Genomic DNA, 18,824 nt, shown 5'->3' on the forward strand with positions numbered 1-18,824 from the left:
TTAGCCTGAAATACCCGAGACCCCCGGCGGACTCGACCCGCCCCGAGTTAGAGCCCAGGCCCCCACGGCCTGGCTCGACTCGAGCGCCCGCCGCCGCGCTTCACGTGAGGAGACCCCGAAGACCCGGGCGGCGCCCAACTCCCCTGGTGAGACTGGAGACCCCCCGGTTAGACTGAACCCCCGCCCCCATTAGACCTGAGGAGCCCCCTGGTTAGGCTGAAATAGCCGGGCTACACTCAAGCTCCCCTGGTTACATTTGAGACCCCCGGGTTAGAGTGAACCCCCGCCCCCATTAGGCTTGAGGATCCCCCTGGCTAGGCTGAAATATCCAGGCTAGACTTGAACACCCCTGGTGAGACTGGAGACCCCCGGGTTAGAGTGAACCCCCGCCCCCATTAGCCTTGAGGACCCCCCTGGATAGGCTGAAATATCCAGGTTAGACTCGAGCATCCCCTGGTTAGACTCCATACCGGCTGGTTAGACTGAAACACCCTGGTGAGACTCAAACCTCCCCTGGTGAGACTCAAGGCTCCCCTTGGAAAACTCTTTGCTTTCATTGCCTTCTCTGACTGTGGAAAAGCCATAGGGCAGTTTTCCTTCTCAGGAAGACAACAGCAGGGCCAAGCGGCTTAAATGCCAGGGGCTCCTATTTGAAACCTCAGGGTTTAATGCGAGAATTATGATCCCACAACTAAGGATGCTAAGGTTGTCTGGCTACCCTCAAAAAGACCTGGAGGTTGAGAATCGCTGCTCTCCATCGGTTTGGTAGTTAGTGTCACAGCGAGGGTGGAGCTGGGATGGTTCGGCTATGCCAGCGGTAAGGATGTCCAAGGGGAGTCTCTTCCATCGGAGCACCTGTCACTGGGAGAAAGTTAGACCAGCTTCCAGCTGTAAGACATTCTTCCTCAGGTCTGCTTGAAAGCTGGTCTGCCTTTATCCCTACCACACAGAAGAGCTGCCCTGAAGAAATCCTTGCCTCTCACATGAGCTCCAAAGAGGACCAACATACGCTATGCCCACCTGACTCGAATACCTAACTTTTGCAGCTGCATGTGCCAAGCAGGGGTGCAAATGCATACCTTCCTTCCAGACACCTCTGTACCGAGCTGTCCTCTCCATCTCCAGCAGGGTCCCTCCAGCAGACTGAATTATTGCAGGGACCTGTGAGAGGAGGGGGGCCAGTAGCAGAGGCCCCATGTTTCCACATTGGCAGGGGCAGTCTGGTACTGGGGTTGCTTCAGAAGCCCGTAGGGAAGAGCAGCAGGAAAAGTCTCCAACTGCATTCTCAAAATCCTGGATCCCCTTGTTTAAAACAAATGCCCCATAACCAGGCTGAGATAAACCACAGCATCCCAGCACTCAGGTCTTCATTATACATGTACTTTGGCTTGCCTACTGGCGGGAGAAACACCCCCTGCCTTGTAGCAGGGGGGAATCAAAAGACACTGCCCAAAACATTATTAACTACCCCATTACTGATGAGACAAGCAATTATTTTCCAATGTAGAAAAAGTTACCAGCGAAAGCAAGGCATACATTAAAAAATTAAGCTCCTCACCAATGGGATTCCTAGGCAAAGCAGCACAGCTGGTCCAACACTTTAATCCTCCTGGTGGGGTCACATAATTAATCATCCCTCTCCAAAAGGCAATTAAGAAAAGTGAGCAGTTGATTAAGATCAAACTCAAAGTCGGCACATGGGGTTTGTAAACTCCTGTGAGCTAGACTAGAGGTAGGAGCAGAAGAGCTGCCTATGCGAGCAACTGCTGCATTTTAAAGATGAAAGCACAGTTTTTCTGCTCTTATAAGAACTAAACTCAAATTAAGGTAAAACTGCTTTGTGAAAGGTCCAGAAGGAACATGAGATATCTACAGCTTCCAAGCAGATAATGGGAAAAAAGACTATAGGAAGGGACAACTCCAAGCAGTAGAGATAAGCAAATAAATTAGATCAACATTAGCCATCCTCTTCCAAGATCATTAATGATTTGAAGTAAACCAGTGCTGAAAAATAAACAGCAAAGCAAGGCAAAAGGAAATGCTGGATTTTAAAGCTAAAGGTTTGTATAAGCGGTTGCTAATTTGGGGCTATGTTTTTTTTTAATCCAGGGGGTGGAAATGGATGCATCCAAAATGAAGAACTCTTGGATTTAGGGCAGAACACCCAATCCTAGAATATGCTGAACACAACTTGTGAACTACCAAGACAGCAGTCACATCCTGCTCTGCAATACGTAGGATTAGGTGCTAGAAAAGGAGGTATAGCCAGCTGCCTGGTACTTTACATACACCATGCCCTTTACCTGAGCATCTCCAAGCGTGCTAAAAACCTTATTTTTTCATCGCCACATTCCCTTTAGTGGACTACTTAGCACTTTTCATCTGAGGATTTTAGTGTGCTGGGTGAATAGTGAAGCCAGGGCACAGAGAGATGAACCCCTCCCTCACTCAGGCTAGAAGGAAGTTTTTTTTTGGGGGGGGGGGGGGCAGGAATGGAGCCCCAGTTTCATTACTGTTACTGGGACATCTCCTGTAATGGGTCCCATCTGCAAATTCAGTAACGGCTAGATTGGATTAGACCCAAGGTCAGTCTAGGGCTGTATCCCATCACCAATAAAGACCAGCACCTGATGCTTCAAAGAAGATGTTATCTGTGTAAATGCCCAAACCCTCTTTGAACTTTGCTGTACTGACCTCTTGGCTTAATGAAACCATTGCCTAGAGGCAGCCTTTTAAGTTAAACAGAGGGCCCTGAAGTGGACTAGATCCTTCTGTTTAGAACACATGCTACTGCTAAGAAATGTGAAAAGTGCCAAAATCTCCATCCTGGGGAAGTCTTGGTCAAACCCAGTCTCTTGAACAGCAATAGTTCAGTCATACTGTCCTCTACTTGGTCTTAAGTGAGCCTAGCTGGCCATCAACCTGGTCATGTTATAGGGTTCAAGTGCTGAGAAGGGACAGTCAAAATGGTAAAGGGGAGGCACATTTACTGCCTCAGTGATACTGGATCAAGTTTGCTCCATTTATAAAGAAAACAAACAGGTCTCTTGCCCCTTTTGTGTATGTGCATGTGCTAACCGTTCACATCAGATTGAAGTTGGGTCCAGGGATTCAAGGCACAGCGCAGGCAAGTTTGCCCTTAGCATGCTTACAGCTGTACAACTTTCACCCCCACCCATGAGAGTAGGGATTAAATCTTCAACTGGAAATCGCTTACCAGATTAAGTGAAGACAAGAGGAATCGGACCACAATCCAGCTCAGTTTCTCAGCACTGAACTGGTTCTCAACCTACATGGAGCTGAAGGCGAGAAGCATCATCAGATCACAAGTCTGACTTAGACCCTATTCCTCTATATCAAGCCCAACAACTTTCCTTTGAATTAAGCATCATTTATGTAGGCTGTGCAGAACTCATGGAAATGAGGAGTAAAACAGGTAGTGCCACATATTGCTTATGCTGCCAACACACAGGTGCAGATCTGCTAGGCATGGAGGAGTCATTTTTCCACGTCGCACTTGGCCCACGGGCAGTTCCACTCACTCATTCACAAGCCCTGGGACAAAGAAGGAGAACGTTTTCCAAGTCAATTGAGAGTTTTTCTAAGTTTACTTCTAACAAGAGCTTGGTTTTATTTCCTCTACAGACTTCCTTTTCTGGATGCACAGTCTAATAAAACAGGGCATTTAGGCCCTGGAGCTCCTGGTGGGTTTGGAATGCGTGGGCCAGACCCTTTATTACAAAGGCACCAGCTTGTGCTTTGTCTCTTGGAGGATGGCTTTACCAAGAGATTGAGAAGTCTTCCTAATCCAGCAGGAGCACACATGTTACTCTACACCAGAGAATTCAATTAACTTTAAGGTCAGACTGTACCTTCCCTGTAATCAAATGGCTTCAAAACTCTCACAAAGCCAGAACAGGTGTTTCATTCATGCTGTCTGTCTACCTGGCACAGGCCCAAATGCTTTCTTTTAAAGCCTAAATGCCATATTATTCAGAGGCACACTGGGAATGTACACATGTGTATCTGTCTCTTAGGCATGTTTAAAGCTTGCTCATCATTAGCTGCATGTTTTTCTTTGCTCAAATCAAACAGGAACAGCTGTTTTCATGTTAATAACTAAATCATAATTTACATTTATGCCACAGAGCTCCCCTCAGCCAAAACAATCACAGAGGGCCTCGGGAACTTAATGAGCTGGTATCTAAACAATATCTAGAGATCAACTGCTTCACCCCATCTCTGGGGTGAAGCATATCAGCTCATTTGCACTGAGCAGCGGCACTACAAGCAAATGAAGTTTCGGATTGCTTTGAAACGATGGAGGGAACTGAGGTAGAGAGGACATAAGCATCTGAGCTGGAACCTGGCCAGTGGCTGGAGTTAATACGGCATCTCTTATGCCCAGGGCCACAGGGCTAGCTGAGGACAAGTGACAGGAGGCACTCGTACATCTTGTCTGCAAGATGACCTGTCCAGCCATTCATAGCTGGGGGCTGACTCAAGACTGACTCAGAGTAAAAGATTTCTCTGACTGTATCACCCACACTTTCAGTGCCGGGAAACTTGTGCTCTTATTATAAATTCATTGCTTATTCAGGGTTTCAGAAGTACTTGGTGTACCCTGTGGGCAGTCCCGGAGTAAGGCGGACCAGTGGACTTTGGACCAGATACCACTGGAAGGAAGGAAGACAGACCATGGTAAATAGTCACCGCCTTGATGTTCAGATACTCTGTGCTCAGTGAGGCTTGGTAAATGTTCCTCGACAGTCCCATCCTTTTGCTATTCTTCACACAAGGATGGCTCTGGGGAAAAATGACCCACTCAGTTGTCACCCTAGGAGTTTGTTTTCTTTGTCATTCAAGGCAGTAAGCGCCAAGCTCACAAGTGCCTACAGGGAGCAGATCGTGGAGGAAATTAGTAGTCAAGTAGGCTGTAAGCGTGAAAGAAACTCCCTGCATGGATATATCAGATGGTTGTATGGTTCCCCATCACCATGACACCTTCTGTCTTGGCAACTACATTTTCATCAGCAAATGAGTCCATTTATTTTGCAATCTAAGGCCTTGCCAATGCTACTCTTCATAGTAAAGTGAAACAATACAAGCCTGTAATGTTACAAGTATAAAGCTAACTCAGCATGAAGAACTATTATTACCTGTTCAGAAATGCTCAGGGACAATCACATTGCTCCGTTTGCATTTCAGTCCTTGCAAGCTGAGCAGACGCACAATTGAATGCACACCTGCCATTTCTACTTGTGAAAAAAATCTATCAACTGCTGAACCTGAAGGGCGCTAGAAGTGAGGCGTTTTAAAAAGGGATCATGACTTCTAGATTTCTGCCTACAGTTTTATACACCTACATTTTCATCTACACTCAAATGTCTGCACAAGTGAAGTATTTGGCCAGATTCATGTGCAGAACTCCAGCACCTCCAACATCAAATGTGCTGCATCTGACTGCACACAGAATTACTGAGCACATCAAACCATGGGTAAAATTTTAAGGGCTGGCTACTGGAAAAGTAGGTCCAGTAGACTTATGTCTGGAATTCTGAAAGCTGGAAAAAAATCCTAAAATATTGTATTTATAAATGAAAAAGTGTTGGGATGATTCTTTGGGATTTTAATGGCATAAGAGCCAGAAAACATTTTGAATAAAAAACTTTTTAATGAAGAAGAAACATCTGTTCTTGATTAATTGTAAGGACTATAGCTAGAAGCAGGCTTAGAGATCTTGCCACCCAGCCAAGTAATCCCATTCAACTCAGTGGCACAAACACGTGTCAGAATACTGTTGTTCCTTTTTCTGATTTGCTTTATTATAATTTTTAAAAATATATACATTGAGCCAAATGGCAATGGGAGCATGACCATGTTCCAAACATAAAGCCGCAGTGTTTTTGGCTCCCCAGCAGCTTCTCTGTTGGCTTGCATGCGTTTTCCCAGAAGTAATTAGAACCGTGGAGCTTCTGAAGGGTGCCAGCTGTTCCAGAGGTTCAATGCAATGTTTAAAAAATGTTAAAAATGAAGGGTTTCTCCATTCATCCCTTACAGAGCAGGTTTGGAATGTGGGAAGCAACTTTATGCCCAACGCATGGGAAGTACAGGATGAATGGCAGAGACTTGGCCTGAACCCCTCCAGTGACTACCTCAGGCCTGTGGCCTGAAAGTTCTCCCCAGGCAGTAGAAAGAACAGGTTGGGTTGACTTCAAAGAGTATCCTGAGAGGATTTCACTCAACATCCAGCGATCTACCCTTATCTATCTGCCTTATAGATTTATACTGCAGCCCATCATCATCATCAGATCCAGGGGCCTTTCTTCCACATATAAATGAAATAGCCGAGTCCCTTGTTCTAGTCTTCATCTGGTAGATGCAGACTCTGCTTGATATATGGGGACTCTGTTTGGGGTTTTTTTTTCAGCTGAAGTCAGTTTGCAGGTGCTGAAGGAGGCAGTTCAAGCAGTGTCAAGGTTGCTGCCCATGCTTCTTTCCCTTGTCTGTCCTCTCTCTGTACAGTACCTCTGTTTGAGTTGCCTGGACATATAAGCAACCCCCCACATAGGATGCACTGCAGGAACCCAGTGACCTCTGGTGCAGAGCAAAGGGATGCTTGAAGCGTTCCTCTTTGTGGCCATTTTTAGCAGTAAGCACAGAGCCCCTTGAAGACGTGGGGCTGAAACCAGCCTAGATACGCCGGGGCTGAAACACCCACAGGTGTGGCAGCAAAACAAAGGCAAAGCTGAGCAAATAGGAGAAAAAGAAAGGGAAGCAGGAACTTTATGTGTGGCTTATAGAATCATAGAAAGTTAGGCTTGGAAGGGACCTCAGGAGGTCACATCTAGTCCCACTTCCTGCTCAAAGCAGGACCACCCCAGCTACATCATCCCAGCCAAGGCTTGGTCTCGCTGGGTTTTAAACACCTCCAAGGATGGAGAGTCCACCACCTCTCTGGGTAATCTGTTCCAGTGCTTTACTACCCTCCTAGTGAGGAAGTTTTTCCTAATATCCAACCTAAACTTCCCTTGCTGCAATTTGAGCCCATTGTTCCTTGTCCTGTCATCTGCCCCCACCAAGAACAGTCCAGCCCCATTCTCTGTGCAACCCCCTCCGCAGGGAGTTGAAGACTGCTATTTAATCCCTTGCCCCCCTCAGTCTCTTCTTCTCTAGACTAAATAAGCCCAATTCCCTTAGTCTTTCCTCATAAGTCATGTCCTCCAACCTCCTCACCATTTGTGTTGCCCTCTGCTGGGCTCTCCCCAATTTTTCCACACCCTTTCTGTAGTGGGCGGCCCACAACTGGACACAGGACTCCAGATGTGGCCTCACCAGTGCTGAATAGAGGGAACAATCACTTCCATTGCCCTCCTGGCAACACACCTATGAGTGCAGCCCAGTAGCCGTTAACCTTCTTGGCGACAAGGGCACATTGCTGCCTCCTATTCAGCTTATTATCCACTGTAATCCCCAGGTCCTTTTCTGCAGAGCTGCTGCATAGCCAGGCAGCCCCCAGCCTGTACTGATGCATGGGACTGTTCCCCCCTAAGTGCAGGACTTCGCACTTGTCCTTGTTGAACATCATGAGATTTCTTTTGGCCCAATCCTCCAATTTGTCTAGGTCACTCTGAATCCTAGCCCTACCCTCCAGAGTATCTACTACTCCCCCCAGCTTGATGTCATCTGCAAACTTGCTGAGGATGCACTTGATGCCACCTTCCAGGTCACTGATGAAGACATTGAACAAAACCAGCCCCAGGACTGACCCCTGGGGCACTCCACTTGATACCGGCTGCCAACTAGACATCAAGCCACTCTCTGAGCCCAATGCTCCAGCCACTTTTCTATCCATCCTACAGTTCATTCATCCGGTCCATACTTCCTTAGCTTGCCTGTGAGGATCCTGTGAGAGATTGTATCAACAGCCCTGCTAAAAAAAAAAAGGCTTGTTCCATTTAAACACAGGAGACCCTCCAGAGACAGCTAATCACAGGCCATGATGGACCCAACACCTGGCCTTTCCTGCCTGCACTATGCCCATCAAAAATAGCCCTGTACAACCGCCCCAAAACGGCATCCAGCCTTGCAGAAACCTCCAACCCCACACATCTCAGCTCTCCCCACCTACCCCCTGTGAAGACGAGCCCTACCCTGTCCCAAATACAACAAGCAGGGGGTCAAGTGATAACCAAGGAGAGCGCCCAGCCAGCGGCGGCTTCTCAAACAACCTGGCGGAGAGTCATGCTGCACCTGCAGCAAACAACCATAGGAAAATACTGAAAAAGGGGAACCAGTATTGAAACGCTGCCGGCCTCCAGGCCGCTAGCCGCTGACAAACTTAGCTATAAAGGTGTCCTGCACACAGGATCCAAGTGAAAGCAAGTAGGGTAGCTCTGGCTGTTGAAATCTGACCCAAAACCCAGAGAAGAGGATTAAGCTTTGGGGCTTTACAGCTTGGCTTTGCAGTTCCCTGCATTAGTTGGAGGGACAGATTGTATTTACCCACCAAGCCTGTTCCTCCTCCATGCACCGCAGCCCTCTCGCAAGACGGGCGGCATTTATGCTTCAAGCCTTGTTGCAATGAGCTCCTTCTCAGAGGTTTCTCTCGGCTGATCGGAGCTTGTTATTGCTTCGGGGACAAGTGCTTGATGACAATCGGCTTCTCTTGCCTATTGCTGGGACTCCTGTTCCTGATCTCTGCAACTAGGAGGGAGGGAAGCTTTGTAGTGAAATATTAGCAAGCGTTGCCCTGGCAACTGCCCAGATGAAGCCCGCTTATTTTCACCAAGTTCCTCCCAGCGTGACTAATACCTCCTGAGCTACAGTTACACCGCTCTGAGCGTCCTGAATGCATGACCAGGCCAACACAGCAAACAAACTCACGTTCCCTTTACACAGTTATGGCTTAATTTGATCAGCTCACGGACTGACCGAGTGAAGAACTTGGGAGAGTTTTTTGCTTTGTGCCCACTGGCTGTTTGCTTTCATCTCGCATACCTCAGTCGTACATGCTAATATTTTCCAATCTATATTTCCTGGTTGCATACAGAGAAAGGCCGCCTCACAGCCGAGTGCAAGCTCCAGCCATCTGTTAAAAGGGTTTGGCAACACTTTCTTTCCCCCTATTAACCACATCAGTGAAAGTAACAGGTGGGAAATGCCAAGGGCCCTTATGTAATGCCAAGCGAAGGGCCCTGCGCACCCAGAGCTCGCCAGCTCTTTCCTGCCAGAATCCAGATTGTGTTTTTGAGCAACTGGATTAACGGCGAGTCGGAAGGACGATGGTAAAACAGGAGGAACGCAGAGCTCAAACCAAAGGAAAGAGATAGGTGTCGATCGCATACCGACCTTAACGCCGTGCTTAGTAAGATCACTGCGTTTTCTTAACCTGTACAGTGATCAATTAGCCAGCATCCACACAGGTGGGCATGTGTCTGCCTATGCCCTTTGTGACAGAAGCTGAACAAAGGGTCAGATCCTATTCCAGCCTCCTCGAGTCCCTAAAAACCTGGTTATACAAAAGATGGGTGGGTTCTCCTCCTCCTCACTGCCTTTTTGCTATTTGGACTAGGTTAACACTTCGGCAACTAGCAGGCAGAAAAGGATCAGGGACCAAGAGTGAAGCCCCAGGAGCAGCAGGGTCCCAAAACTATGGGACAAGAGCCCTGGGCAATGTCTGCAGATGCCAATGAAATGAATCGGCTGTGCCAGGACACATCCCATCACAGCTGAACCTGCTCCAAACAAGGCATCTGTTTATAGAGCTGAGGCAAAGTAGCTCAGAAAACAAGCCCTTCATGTTCCCAATATCACATCATCCTCACTCAGATTTAAGCAGGCACCTCTGGGCTTTTGAGCTCTGGACAGGATCAGGAGCCGACGCTTTTGAAGGAAATAGTTTTATGAGTTTCCAGGAAGTTAAAAATACACATTAATACCCAGCGTTGCCAGTATTTCCATACGTGCAGGCACCACACCAAGCACCTCGCTTGGGGGGGGAAGGGCCATAAACCACATGCTACTTAGGGGCAACAGGAATGAGAAAGCAGTCTCTACTTCCTATTACCCTTAAGCAGCATGCGGTTTTTTGGTCCTTCCCCCCGCAACTGAGGTGCATGGCGTGGCACATACATACTGGCGGCGCTGGGCAATAACATGTATTTTGAACTTCTTGGAAACTCATAACATTATTTCAAAAGTGTTGGTTCATAATTCATATTCTCGTTTCTGTGCAGGAGGCAACCCTGCAAGTGCAGGGGTTCCCTGTCCTCACCTGCAGATGCATGCCTTTGGTCAGGGCCAGACACCTGGGGCCACTGTCCCAAAGACGGCGCCACTGAAGCCTCGGGAGCACCTGCCCAGGGCAGCTGGAGACTATAGGCAGCCCCACACCACCTGCACTCTTGCACCATAAGCAGATGTCCACCTTGCGAATGTGACACAAACTATCACTACACATTGTCATAGCCACAATTTTTGGCATTCATAGTATAACAAGAGGCACAGACATCTGTTCACTTGGGTTTTGTGCGGCCATAAAAAGATCTATGGCGGCACAAGGGAGGCGTCCATTCACAGCCTAAGGCAAGCTCTGTAAGAGGGCACTTGCATATCTTGCGTAGGTGCATGTGTGTGCCAACATCTAAATGAGATCCAGGCTAATGTCAGTGCAATTACATTGCTGTGGTTAGAAAAACAACCTGGCAGCATGCCTAGCCAACTGTTATCAACTGGAGCAAGGCACAGTCAACTACAGCAAGGTAATGGGCAGAAGTCAGCTATTCTGTGCTATGATACCCCTAAAGCCTGTGGAGTGACACTAGTGAGGAGCTTGACCTTAGGCTCTGAAGGAGATGTAATCTTCAAGCACATATGTCCATCCCTTAGAAACCAGCCTCCACTTGCATGCCCGCCCCCCCCATGACTTATGCCTGCACACCTGCACGCACACAGGCTGTTTGCACTGTAATAAAAATGATAAAAGAGATCTCCTAATTTGGCTCTCCACAGCTGCCTGAGGTTTTCTCACACGACAAGAAATGCATTCTGCATACACAACCAGTTGCTATGCCTTGTTCACCTGAACTACACCCTGCCATGGATGACATGCGCTATGCTGCTCTATGATCTTGCCATCGCCAGATGCTACATTTCATCTCTTTTCCCCCCAGGCCAGGACAGAAGCTATTTTGGGGAGGCCCCTGCCAGCATCTCTACCCACAAATGCCAGGAGGCATGTGCCACACGTTTCTTTACACCATTTGGCAAGTCATCACCTCCCCTCTCCTTTTCTCTGTTCCCAGAAGCTGCATAATGCAGCAGGCTGCAGGATTATCCAGTTGGCCCCAAGTGCTTCAGGAGCTGACTCGGCATAGGTCTTTCTGCAACCAGGCAAGATGCATGGTGTGAACAACATGGGCTGCAGCCATGCGAGACAAGAGGTTGTGGGTTCACCGTTATCTCCAGCCCAGTTAGAGACTGGGCTGGAGCAGATCTCTTGCTAATTTTGGGAGACGCTCAGCAGAGAGATGGGGACAAGCCATGAGGCCTGGAGGTGGAGCTAAGTGACTGGGAAGGTCCTGAGCAGCTAAATGGGGTCAGGACAACTCCAGGCTGGGATTTTCAAAGTGATCCAGGGCACAAGGAGGTGCAGCCCCCCATTCGTGTAGTCGGCTGCCTCAAAGTTTACGTGGCTTCATTTAAATAAAGCTGAGGGGCAGCTGCTAAGTGAGGGGAAGCACTCTCTTGCTCAGGGCTGGGATTTCTGCTAGCTGCTGTATTGCCATGCTGGCTTCCCATTGGAGTCTCAGCTCAGCTCCCCACGGGATAAGGCCCTCATTTAGCACCAGCTCCCCAGAAGTATTTGCCTTGTCCGCAATTTCAGCTAGGGCAGCCTGTCCTCGTATCTCAGACCGTGTAAGTCAGGCCTGTCATCTGTACCCTCACTGGCTTTGCCTTCCTAGAAAATCCATCACGTTCAGTGGAAGAGGGAAACAGTCCTTGCTGTTCTCCATGGATCTTGGAGGTGTTTAATGAATGAGTGCAAGTATGCGTGTGTATGCTGCTGTGACTGCAAATCACAGAGACATGCCCAAGCCCGTTTTAAACTCGTCCACTCAGATACTAGGCATGGCATAACTGCCATTAGCATCAACGCATTGCTTGCAACTGGAGCAAAGCAACCAGTGTTTTTCACCTGTGTCCGTCACAGATGAAGTCACCAGCTGCGTTTGGACTCCATAACAGGAAAGGGTTTTACATATTTCCATTGTCACCTCTGGTCATCTGAAATCTAAATGACTTCCTATTTGGGAAAGAGTCTGGGCTTTTCCACTCATTTCTAAAGTAGCTTAATATGAAGTATAAGATATTCTATATTTAAAAATAACTCCAATAAACAAGAGAGAAACTTTTGGAAAACAGGAGCTTTCCCCCAAAGAGCTATTGCTCGGTTTCTCAAAGAGGAGAACATTCAGAGGAACGACAATGAAAGCATTACCATGATGGATGATATTTATATTTTAGACACCCAGAACCACAGCTGAGCTGTTTGTTCATGGGAGGTTTAATTTCCATTATAAAAGTGACTGGAAAAGTTGGCAAGGAAACCAAAAAGCTACTTCACCAGCTTCAGAGATGCTGAAGAGAAAGCGTAGCTACTTTTAGGATTAGAAGCTTAAAATTATGAATTCATTGTCTAGTAATTTTACAGTAATTAAAGTAATTAACTTAATGTATGCGGCTATTTCAGCTTTTTTTTGTTTTGTTTTGTTCTTTTTAAAGGAGCTGTTTCATTAAAGAGCTTAGGCAGGGGAATTAGCTCATGAAAGGCACCCATTCTGGCCTGATCCATAGCCCCCAACTTTTGAGGACTCCAGAGATGAAAGCCATTTGGAAACTCCACGTGTGATTTATATACAAGTGATTGACATCCTCATCTTCATGCTATGAGATTTATTTCATCCCTAATGAGGTGAAGGTCAAATATGCTGCTCTCATTCTGGAAACACGGAGGGCACAGGCATGTGCCCGCTGCCATTCTTGAGGTGTGACTAGAGGAATTTGATTAGTTCCAGTGCTTCTATTAAACCTCCTTGGATGGAGGGATAAGGGGAGAGGTGTAATCAAGAGGGCATGCGATTTGCATGTTAAAGGAAAGCATGGGATCTTTTCCTTTAAACAAGCCCAGACTTGATCCTGATTTTCAAAACAGTAGAAAAAACAATTTTGTTGCTAAGTGAGGCTGGTTCATTTTGGAACAAGAGGCTTTGCAAGCTATTTTGGTGTTGGTGTTTAATACGTCACGCTGGGCATTCTCACTCTTGCGACGAGTTGAAAAATATATCAGGTGCTTCAGGGCGCTTACCGTGGCCTCATTCCTACATCCCCTTGATCAGTTTGTAAGGCAAAACTTACAGTCTCTGCTTTCTCCTTGCTGAGCGTGCTCAGCATGGTACAGGAATGGGGGGAGACATGCTCCCTGCCCCAAGGGGATGACTAAAAGGATGAGCAGCAACAGAATTTGGCACTTCCATAGTACTATTCATCCAAGGATCTTGGAGCACTTTGCAGAAGTAGGCATTACTCATTGAACGGATAGGGACTCCAGTCCTTGTTTCTCATCTGACAGCCCTTTATCCATCATCAGGCACAAAGCCCTGTGAGACCAGGGGGTCTAGTAATATAAAGGATAGTAGCACAGCTGGTTTGTTAATTAGTACTAACAGAGGTAGGCCTCAGAAGCTCTTTGAAAGGGAAGAGGGTTGGATTTGCTGCCCTAGGCTAGAAAGGCCATTCTTAGCCAAAGAGCAGTGCTGAAGGGGCCTGCCTGCCTAGAACGGCTCAGCGCTCCCTCCCATCTCCCACAGCACCAGATGTTTCAGAGTAAAACACTTGTGTGGGGGGTAGTACGTGCAACCAAAGCAGGTTCTGCCAGCAGGTCTGTGTACTGTCACCCCTTCCTGGAGGGGATAGCAGTCATGGGTCCTCCTTACTCTTACCATTTTCTCCAAACGAGGCAAATCCTGAGCATCCTGCAGAAGTGAGTCTCTGATCTAGTTCAGTATCAACCCGCTGGCAGGTGCAGCTGTGGGGACATGAAAGGAGGGACAAGCAATGCATAGACGGCTAACCTGTGACCTGGGCCCAAGGCCCTGCTCTGTCAGTGGGTAGCTGAGCAAGTTGCTTGGGGTCAGTTCCAAGCAGGAGTTTAGGAAGCCCAAACAGTGGGTGCACAGGCACCTCGCTAGGCTTCACATACCCAAGTACCTTTCTGGAACTGGGCTTTACTCTTTCTGCCCTCAAGTTTCCTATCTGTGAAATGGGAACAGCCACTCTGCCCGACTTCACAGCAACATTGTGAGGATAAGTCTATTCATGATGCTGCTATAGGGTGGTAAAACAGCCGCTGCATAGTTCCTTAGATGGACAGAGAAGAGAAACAAGCATTAGGGGAACCACCACAGGAATCCACAACACACAGTTAAACCTCTTCCTTTGCATTGCTGGAGTGCAGGTGGCATATTATGAAGTCCCAGTGGCACAGTCCGAAGGTGCCGACTGAAAGGTATCAGGATGAGAAACACAGCATGGCCAGAGGGAAAGAATTCAGAAAGAACAGATCTGCAAACAGTGCCCCTGCAGGGAATGCCACCCTGGAAGTGGGGGCCTGCACCTTCGTACCAACAGGCAGGCTCCTTCTGAAGGGCAGCTGTTTTCCAAATTGCTCTGCAAATCCCAGGACTCTCCCTGTCATGGATACGGACATTAATGGGATTGCTGAGATGGGAAACTCAGCAGCAACAAAGCACTGCAAGCACCTTCCTGCCAAATGAGGCTCCACCTCACCCTTTCAACTGGTTGCTCAGTCTGCTGGGCCTGTTCTGAGAGTCTTACAAGGGGTGACGGAAAAAAGACCTGAGCACACGGGGAAAAATGTTGCAGTGTCTGATTTTAGGATCTCTAGACAGGAAAAGAAAATGGGGGTTTTCCCTCACAAAAGCCCTCTGACTCCAGAACAGCAGCTAACTAACCCCACTTGAAGGAAATGGGCTTCATTCAAACCAGCTTAACAACAGTGTGATAAAACTATAACATCCAGATGCACCACCTCATGCTGATTAGACCTTGGTTTGGATGGCAAGGCTACAAGCAGACTAAGGCGCTCAACAGGAGGCCAAGAACCTATACCGTGATGTGCCAACCCCTGCCCTGGCTTCAGTGGTCATTATTCTGTGCAGCATTTGAACCACTGCTTTGCAAGTGGTCCAGAGCATACGGGTGTTTCCAAAATGAACTCCTGGCTTATCTGTTCTTCCTAGGCAGGAAATGAACATTATCAATTCATAAACAATATTTCAGTAAAACAGCCTCTTTAAAGCTTTCTGTCCTCTGTTCCCGGGGACCAGAAAATCAGAGCTGTTACATCTCTACTTGGGTAGGGGAAACTAGGACCTAGGCTTAGAGAGTGAGCAGGACAGAGTTTAGTTCTCCCTCTTTGCCACCTGCTGTTAATTAGCTATGAACCCACTAATCAGCCAATCCAAATGGGTTTGAAATGCAAGGCTCTGGAGGTCTGGGGCCCAAATCCCATAGGCTTGGCCATCACTCCTCCTTCCCATCCTCAGATTACACAATTGGTGTCAGATCAACTGGTATCAAATCACATTTTTCATATACACTGTGGCCCAGATGGTCAAGAGGCCACAGTTTCCACCACTGATCTCAGACTGGCAAAAGCATTCAGTTCCTTTGTAGACCTAACCTTGAGCCTTTCATCCCAGAGCACTTAACAGCCTGCATAGAAAGCCCAGGTTTTTCAGAAGGGTTTAGTGATTTATAAATGCCCACTTTTTGGCACCTGAAAGACACCTAATTCTCTAAACCTGATAAGCACGCACCCTTTGGAAAGCAGGCCCCTTTAAAGGTATGTCAAGCCAGGCACCCAACTCACTGACTGCTGTTGAAAATACCAGCCTGTGTACTCCAAATGAGATTGAACAGATGAGACCTGTAAAGAAGCAGGATGCATGGAGGATTGCTATGTGTACTGCAGCACCACCAGTAAAGCCTCAAGACCCCCTGACAGGGAGGGAAGTGTCCCTGCCCCACTTTACAAGGAGGGAAACTGAGGCAAGGGGCAGTGGTGTCACTGACACAGGGTTGCACTGTGTTGGCATCTGTGCCAGACTTTGCAAAAATAATACAAAGAAAAGGAATTTGCAGTCCTCAGCAAACATCTCTGCCATCTCCAGCATCAGGCAGGAAAGGAAAAGAAGATGAACTGTGTCATAGTGCAAGCCCCGCTGTACAAATAGGATCCCTCCGTGTTCTTCAGGAATGCAGAAAATCCTTACAATTCTGATTAATATTTTTTCCACTCCCCTTGGTGCTTACTAATCTTTATGGAGTTTACATTCCCTGGATCATATTTATACCCGGAGAGCAGGAGGGGATTAGCTGGGGTCTGTGAGCTATTCACACAAGGACTCTGCTTATCTGAGCTAACAAAGCAGCTCCCCCGTGTTAACCACATAACTGCCTTATCGCTGGCAACAGCATTACCATTTAGCAGGCTGGCTGGAAATCAATTCGCTGCCCTGCACTCAGGTGGTATCCTTCATATCCCAAGGAGTCCCTCAAAAAACACACCACTGAAACAAATGCTAACCAACAACAGCCATAGCAGCAAGTGCTTTTCCATTAATTCACTCTTCCACTCCTTTCACTTTCCCCTGATATTTGGTGTCATTATTTGCATCAGTGGCTCTACTGTCACCACCTGTATGGTCTACAACCTGAGAGCTGTTCCCCGTGACATCTGAAAGCTGGAGCTTAGAGAAGTCATGTGGATGCTCTACCTTACACCAAAGATCAAACTATTCCCTAAGAGCTCATGGCAGCAAAACTGAGCCACAATACCTCTTCTATCACCTGTGTAGTCCAATAATTACGATTAATGGTTAAGTCCAGCTCAAGTGACTGAATTTGGCTTACATAAATCTGGCACGCAGGTTCCACTATATGCAGTATTTTTCTTCTAAAAGGTGCCCATATTTCAGTGGTGATGAATCAACCAGACTGAAATATCCATTGGGGTCTTCCAGAATCAGAGGGACCCTTTGTCCTGAAAATTTTGCAGCTTCTATTTAAAAGGAGAAACAGCATGTTCTGCCTCCCACTTTCCTCCTTACCATTTCTAACAACAGTATTTAAAAACAGTGGTAGGAAATAGCAAGAACAACATCTCACAGGAGGCATATTAATTAACTTTGGAGTCTATAGTAGAAAAGATAATACAGCTACAGAGTGAGAAGTGCAGTGCATCCTTGACAGCACTGAAAAGCTGGGAACACAAAGTAAATGACTGCAGCCTTTCGCTGAAGATCAGAAAGAACAGGCTGCCTCAAGACAGCCTAGAGAGGGCTGTAAATATATTTAGCAGAAACAAAGCCACTGATGTGAAGAATGGAAAGACATTCAGGAGACTTCCTGGGGCAGGAGGGGATTCAGGCATATGGTGAAAAAGCAGGAAGCTGGATTTAAGATTAACTGGTTTATATTGTAAACTTTCAAGGGCAGTGGATCCTGTTCTGCTGTTTGTTTGGAAAGGAGTGGGACCTGTGGGCTGTCTGGCCTTGTCTTGCCTCCAAGTGGTTTATGTCAGGCCTTTCCCCTGATTTAAAGACAACTCCCTCAATAAAGTTACCTCTCACATGACTTCAAAGGACTTCTGGCTCCTACCCTCTCCCTGGAGGAGGATGCTGCGCAACATCACATGCCTCCGTGTCTGCCATGTCTTGTGCTGACTTATCCCAGCTTATGTCTTCTGGAACAGAGACAGTGAACATTCATGCAATATGGTGGATGTGTGTGGTCCCGTATAACAATCCTTTCACAAGCCCGGAGGAGGACTGAGGTACAGTGTTCTGGGTGGGAAGCCAGTGTCTTCGCTAGTAACATTGCTTCAAAGCATCATTTGAAGTCTTAGCTGGACAAAGCTACTGGGCAGACCGCTGCTCCTACCATGCCGCTTCTTCTCTCCATCTAATGGACCACCTGGGAGTGGAACAGGAAACATGGATGCAACGAATACCTCGCTTTGCTGTCAGTACAAGCAGTGGCCGCGGGTGGCTCCCCATTGAGACAAAGAGGGGCTGTGAGGGAGTAGATCAGTGTTACTAGTTGCCAGGTGCAAATGCCTAAAGCAAGGGATGGGTGTCAAAAAGACCTACCATGAGTTCAGCTCTACCAAGGTCAGGCACCCAGCATAGACCGCTTTGCTCTGCAGCCTATTTGTCAAAGCCACACGCTTGAACATCAGATACAGCATAAGAGAAGAGAGAACCTGACACTTCCCTGCATGTTTTCTTTTTAAAACTGAAGCTAAAGCCCCAAAGCTGCCCCTTCCTCAAAGCCAACTGCTTCATTCCTAACAGGAAAGCCGTAGAGATGGCTGCATGCAATTCTCTGGTGTAAAAGGTCACAGGTATGTCCCGACAGGCTCCCTGCACTGCTGCCCCTCCCAGGCAGAGAGCTGATGTCGAGAGAGAAAAAAGGCCTCCAGGGCCCCCAGGTGACAAGCTGATGAATGACTTGCCACATCAGGACTGGCAGATTCATTGCCTGGGAGGCAGCAGGGAGGTTCGCATGCATTTTTCTGCTCTGAAATCACTTGCCCAGCCTGGCTGTCATGTGTATCCCTGTAGGTCATGTTTCCCTAATAAAACAGATTTTAAAGATAGAGGCATCAGTAGAGGATGCCCCTCCTCAGCCAGCTAACACATTTTAAAAAATCATCTCTTTTCAGCCCAGTCTCAATG

At 47.5% G+C, this 18,824-nt stretch overlaps 1 long non-coding RNA gene across 1 annotated transcript; it reads right to left on the bottom strand.

The window, feature by feature from the left end:
- Nucleotides 1–5,839: 5,839 nt before the first annotated feature.
- Nucleotides 5,840–10,040, bottom strand: LOC109318822. The gene is made up of 2 exons (XR_002103328.1): nucleotides 8,510–10,040; nucleotides 5,840–6,748 (listed from the first exon to the last, which is right to left on the bottom strand). It is a non-coding gene; the product is annotated as an uncharacterized LOC109318822 (long non-coding RNA).
- Between the last annotated feature and the right edge of the window lie 8,784 nt (nucleotides 10,041–18,824).

This window comes from Crocodylus porosus, unplaced genomic scaffold (genome assembly GCF_001723895.1).
Source record: "Crocodylus porosus isolate Cpor-Errol unplaced genomic scaffold, CroPor_comp1, whole genome shotgun sequence".
Taxonomy (NCBI): domain Eukaryota; kingdom Metazoa; phylum Chordata; order Crocodylia; family Crocodylidae; genus Crocodylus; species Crocodylus porosus.